The 6434-nt window shown below is 37.5% G+C and overlaps 1 non-coding gene across 1 annotated transcript; it reads right to left on the minus strand.

Moving 5' to 3' along the window:
- Positions 1-585: 585 nt before the first annotated feature.
- LOC123453403 lies at positions 586-692 on the minus strand. The gene has a single exon (XR_006632796.1). It is a non-coding gene; the product is annotated as a U6 spliceosomal RNA (small nuclear RNA).
- Between the last annotated feature and the right edge of the window lie 5742 nt (positions 693-6434).

Raw genomic sequence — 6434 nt, forward strand, 5'->3', positions numbered from 1 at the left:
CCCAGTAGTTGGGGCATTGATTTTGATTTTTATTATCATATGTATTTCATTTATATGTATATGTGCACGTGTGTACAAATACAAACATACAATACACACACACTTACATCTACTTCTGAACTTAAAAAAATACTTTATTCACTTATTTATTTGAGAAAGACAGAGTCAGGCAGAGAGAGAGAATGGGTGCCTCAGGGCCATCAGCTACTGCAAATGAACTCCAGATGCTGCACCACTTTGCTCATCTGGCTTTACATGGGTAATGGGGAATTGATGCTGGGTCCTTTGGCTTTGGTGGTAAGCCCCATAACCACTAAACAATCTCTCTAGTTCATTTCTATTAAACTATCTATTCAACTATGTGTCAGTTTCCCACGCTATTAATATTAATTTATAACATTGTATAGTGTTATAAAATGCTGACAACTGGTAAAACAAACCATACTCTGTTCTTTTTAAAATTTTCTCATTTCAGTCAGGTGATTCAGCATGAGATTTTGAAAAGAAAGCTCTTGAATGTCATAAAAACCTTGAGACAACAACGATAATGCGTTCAGGGAGAAATGATTCTTTCTTTCTCCCTCTTCTAATAGGGAACTCTTCATGAATTTGTGTGTCACCCTTGCACAGGGGTCATGCTATTCTTCTCTGTGTTGTTCCAATTTTAGTATGTGTGCTGCCAAAGCGAGCACCATGTTGTCTCTTAACAATGCTGAGTTCTCCTTCAATAAGCAGAGTAAAGATGCCCATTTACTCAGATCTTTAAAGTGCTCTTCACTAACATTTTAAACCTTCTTCTTAATAGTGAACTAACAAAGATAGACAACTTAGCTTTCCATTGCTTATGCCTTGATCAAGACTCCTGGTTTCAATATGAAAATAATTCTTAATTATCACTATGATTGTGACCACTAATATTATAATAGTTATTAAATTTTCCAGTTTGCTTGATGCTTTTACTGAGGCTATTATGGACTGGTTTTGATCCTGCCTTTGGATTCCTTGTTTGATTAGTTATCAGCCTTGTTAAAAAAAAATACTTATACAGGGCTGGTGAAATGGCCTAGCAGTTATGGCATTTTCTTGTGAAGCCTAAGGACCCCAGTTTGATTCCCCAGGACCCATGTAAGCCATATGTACAAGGGAGTGCATGCATATGGAGTTCATTTGCAGTGGCTAAAAATCCTTGTGCACTCATTCATTCTTTCTCTTTCTCTCTCTCTCCCTCTCTCTCAAATAAATGAATGAATAAAACATTTTAAAAAATTATAGAAATAAAACTAATAAGACTGGGTATGCCCTCCAGTGTATAGTTAAAAGGAAAAAAGCCAAAGGTAAATATCTCGTTAACTTCACATAACAAACCAGATAAAATTTAAATCTAAGGTGTGAGTTTGTGAAGGCTTGTTACATTGGGTGCCTGGCACATGTGGCAATCACATTACAACATAGTATATTTTAAAAAACACATCTGCTTGACAAAACCTTGCATACTCAAAAAGATATGTTGGCTATTAATGGGAATAGGATAGGAATAAGATGAACAAATCTGACTTTATATGTGTAGAAAAATCATGAAGCATTATGAAAATGATTCAGCTTTGAATCTTGTTGTATGGGAAGTGAATCTGTGTTGTGCTTGAGGACAAGCTGTGAAGGTTAAGGTCTGGCTCCAGAATGTACAGTGTATGAACTCTGGAAGGTTCACCTAACTCCCTTATATTTCAGACCACTCATATTTAAGTTAGGGATAATATTATGGTACATATTTATGGCTTGTAGTGAGTATGAATGCTCATAGCCACTATTCTATCTAGAGCAAATTCTTGCAGGTAGTGGAAACATAAAAATATTTTCATTGAGGGCTGGAGAGATGGCTTAGAGGTTAGGTGCTTGCCTGTGAAGCCTAAGGACCCCAGTTCAAGGCTCAATTCCCCAGGTCCCACGTTAGCCAGATGCACAAGGGGGCGCACGTGTCTGGAGTTCGTTTGCAGAGGCTGGAAGCCCTGGCGCGCCCATTCTCTCTCTCCCTCTATCTGTCTTTCTCTCTGTGTCTTTTGCTCTCAAATAAATAAATTAATTAATTTAAAAAAATATTTTCATTGAAATTCAACTGGACTATGGCACTGTTGTCCAGATTAGCTTTAAAAAAACCAGTAGCATTCTTATATCACCTTAGTTACTAAAGATAAATACCTGTCCATAATTATAGCTGTGTATGAATATGAAATTCTTGGCTGTAAATATAAAATCATTGATTGGTGAATATGAATTTATGAGTTGCTATTTGAGATAAATATATTCCCATAATCAGACATTGAATATGCTTCTGTGATATTCTGATAGTTAAGGTGTTGTCAACTTGATCTGTTTAGTAATCCACAGAAATCCCTTTCAGGTGGGTCTCTGAGGTTGCTTCCAGGAAGGATCAACTAAAGGAGGAAGTCCTTCCCCCAGAGTGAGCCCTTCCCCCATAGCAAGCTGCTCCAGCTCAGAGGGGGACTTGATATAAGGAAGCTCCCAGTGAAAAGAGCCCCTTCCTTCTTCCCACTCGGCTGCCAGAGCTGCTTGCTGCCTTCCAGCCTGGACTTAAGACCAGTGCCAATTGAAGACCCGCATGGAATAAAAAGATCATCCAGGCCTTCTGGCACCATCTGCAGTGCGTATCAGGACTGCTGAGGCATCTGGCCATGTGGACTGAGCAGCTACCAGGTTCCTTGATTCTTGGGCCCGCAACCGCAATTGGACTACTGTAAACTAATCCAATAAACTTCCTTTTAAAAATAATTCATTCTAGCAGTTCTGTTCCTCTATAGAACCCTGACTAATACGGATATTGAATATGAAATTATTGTGCTTCAGAACTTGCTGGTCCAACACCTCCATCACACAGTTTAGTACAAACACAGATTGCAAAGCTCCTTATTTTCCATCTGTCACCTCAACAAATCAGTCTATCTGTACCTTAGGCTGCCTCTGAAATACTGCAGGTGTCTATGTTATTCTTAGCTGAGCTCACCTTACCAATACATGGAATGACTCACCTCTTTTCTCTGTTTTCACTGGATACCCTCAACACATGCTCACATTGCAGTACAAATGGTCTATGAAAAGCACATCTTATCTCAGACTGCTCTTTGAAAACTCTGCAATAATGCCACGTAGACTGTAGATTGCACACCAATTTTAGTCACATCCTGTGAGGCTCTTTATTTGCTATGTCCTTGTATACTTGTTAATTTCAAATTATTCATGGAAAGAAGAAAGGAAAAAAAAATACCTATTCTAGGATTTCCCCAGCCTCACTCATTTTCTTTCTTTTCAACATCTTCTTCTTCACATCTTTAAATTGGAAGCTTTGTAAGACATCAAATCCCAGACCTGCTAGAACCCTTCCTCACACAATTCTGGGTGTCTTCTATTCTTCTATTTGAAGTGATTCCCTACTTGCACTCCCATTCTCTTTTCATTTATAACACTATTTTTAATCACAAGTCAACCTTATCTATGCTTTCCTCATTTATTTGTTTATTTTCTTTCGCTGCTCCACTGTACCACATTCAAAATATTAAAAAAAAAAAAAATCACATTAAATTTCAACAAGGGCTTTGTTTTATTTACCATTGTGCATGGGTCCAGAACCAAGAAAACTGCCTCCTAAGTGGTGTATTCCCATTAAATATTTGCTATTAGTATCAACTATAATAGTAATATTAAAACCGGAACAACATATGCTGGAGAGAGGACTTAGTGATTAAGGTGCTTGCCTATAAAGCTTAAGGACCCAGGTCTGATTCCCCAATATCCACTAAATTAGATGCACAAAGTGGTGCATGCATCTGGAGTTCCTTTGCAGTGGCTAGAGGACCCATTTTCTCTCATCTCATAAATAAATAATAATTTTTCTCTAAAATTACAATAGTCTCTTCATAAGACAAAACATATATCTCTTATACCTGTATTTTTTTTAACCTTTTGTGTTTCCAGGAATTGACATAGAGTCATGTTCATGCCAGGCGAGTGAGCTGTGGGCTCAGCTGAGGCTCCAGCCCAACACATAATTTCAATAGCTATAGAATTAGCGTCCAGACCTTACAAGCATGATAGCTTTTACTTTATTGTACTTTCTCAAAACAAGGAGAGGACACTTCACTATTTCACATGTATAGGCTTTATTTGTCTTGTAGGGTTCACTGCAATTGGTGGTGAGGAATAGCAGTGTAGAATGAGATACACTGGTTCTGCAAGGATAAATCTCAGGTAAATTTCCACATGAGCTATTCTCACAAACTAAGCCACATCCCAACATTTCTAGATGCAGGATGTTCTGAAAAAGACCTTCAACATGGTAAAATTTCTACCATCTCAAACATCTCTTCATATTTCAGCAGTTCTGATTAACTAACATTTGCTTTCCATTTTATATGCTAGCAACTATTTTTTTTTAATATTTTTTGTTCATTATTTATTTATTTATTTGAGAACTACAGACACAGAGAGAAAGACAGATAGAGAGAGAGAGAATGGGCGCGCCAGGGCTTCCAGCCTCTGCAAACGAACTCCAGGCGCGTGCGCCCCCTTGTGCATCTGGCTAACGTGGGACCTGGGGAACCGAGCCTCGAACCGGGGTCCTTAGGCTTCACAGGCAAGCGCTTAACCGCTAAGCCATCTCTCCAGCCCGCTAGCAACTATTCTAATGGATAAATGTTAAAGAAACAGTGTGGAAAATTCTGTTCTAAGCACCAAAATGAGTTGTAAATGTGAACTTTCTTTCATGGAAAAAATGTTCTATATGTGTTTTGCTAAAAATGGACTATACACGTATAAAGTTCTGTCTTGAAAGGCAGGATCCATTCAATGTGAAACTTCAAGTTCTACAAAAACTTATTACAAACATTGAACCATATGCAGAATAAGAAATAGTAGTATAAATAATAATTGTTTCTCATTACCTACTTTCCTTAGTTCATTATTGGCCATGCTGCATCCATCCTGGATACCTCTATACTCAGATATGTTATTTCATAAGTAAATATTAATCATATATTTCTGAGATATACCACAATGCCATTATTTCATCTGAAATATTCACAAGCAATCCCTTAATATCACAAAATTTATAGTCCACAATAGTATTTTTCAGTGGTTTGACTCATTAGGATACAAAATAAAGGACACATTAAAACTGTCCTGATATCATTCCATGTATTTTAATCTATCACTTTATATACAGTCTATAATTAAATTTATCTTTGTGATTATTGAGTCCTGGTCACTTGACTGATGACAATTCCCAACTTGTGGTTTCTACTGATTTTGTTTAATGACTTTTTTTATCACCCTATAAATAACAGAAAAAAAAAACTTGAGAATAATTTAAATATACAAAAAGCAACCAAGAGTAAGTGGTGTATTTACAGGAAATATGGTAACATGAAACTTAAAAGAAATAAGGAATCCTTCTCTAAATCATTATGTAGTGATTACCATTAATGAAATTCAACATAATGAAAAGGCATGCATGGTGTCAGTATCTAAGAAAAGATGATAATGGTCTATGTACCTAATTCCTCATGTTAAAAAAGAAATATCTCTATTTTTTTTTCTGTGAGTGAAGAGAATGGGTTAGAGACAATGGGAAAAAAAGAAACTAGAGTACCATTGTGTTGGAGAAATAACTCATTTGTAAAGTGTTTGACTTGCGAGCAAGAGGACCTGTGTTTAATCCCCCAAACCTACCAGACCTGTTGATTCTAAATGTAATCCCAGGAAGCGAAGACAAGCCAAGCCCTGGGCCCTGGGCTTTGTGCGCAATCCCGCTAAACTAGTTGGGAAGCCCCAGAATAATGAGTCACCATTCCTCAAGGGAAGGTGGATTCTGTCTGATGAACAGCACACAAAATTGTCCTTTAGTGTCTACTTGCACATGCACATATGCACACATTGCACACATATACACACACAAGCAAAAGGGAAACTAGAGCCCATTTGACTAAGCATTTTAGAATTCTTTATATAAAAGTTTTATAAAATTATAAAATACGTCTTATTTATATCCTCTTAGCTTTTGATTAGCCCTCCCTCTACCTTTCCTTTGCTCAGTCTCTTCCCCTGACCTACTTAGGCCTTTTCACCCCCATTAATCTGTTCTTCTACTTACATATATACAATACCGTCCTGTTAAGTCCCCTCCCCCCCCCCCGCCCTTTTTCTTCCCTTTCTCTCTCCTTTCGAGCTTACTGGCCTCTGCTACTGAGTTTTTTCCTACTCACATAGAAGTCCAGCCATCTGGAGCTAGGATCCACATATGAGAGAGAACATGTGATGTTTGGCTTTCTGGGCCTGGGTTACCTCAGTTAGTATAATCCTTTCCAGATCCATCCATTTTCCTGCAAATTTCATAATTTCATTTTTCTCTACTGCTGAGTAGAACT

This window comes from Jaculus jaculus, chromosome 11, assembly GCF_020740685.1.
Source record: "Jaculus jaculus isolate mJacJac1 chromosome 11, mJacJac1.mat.Y.cur, whole genome shotgun sequence".
In the NCBI taxonomy this organism is placed as follows: domain Eukaryota; kingdom Metazoa; phylum Chordata; class Mammalia; order Rodentia; family Dipodidae; genus Jaculus; species Jaculus jaculus.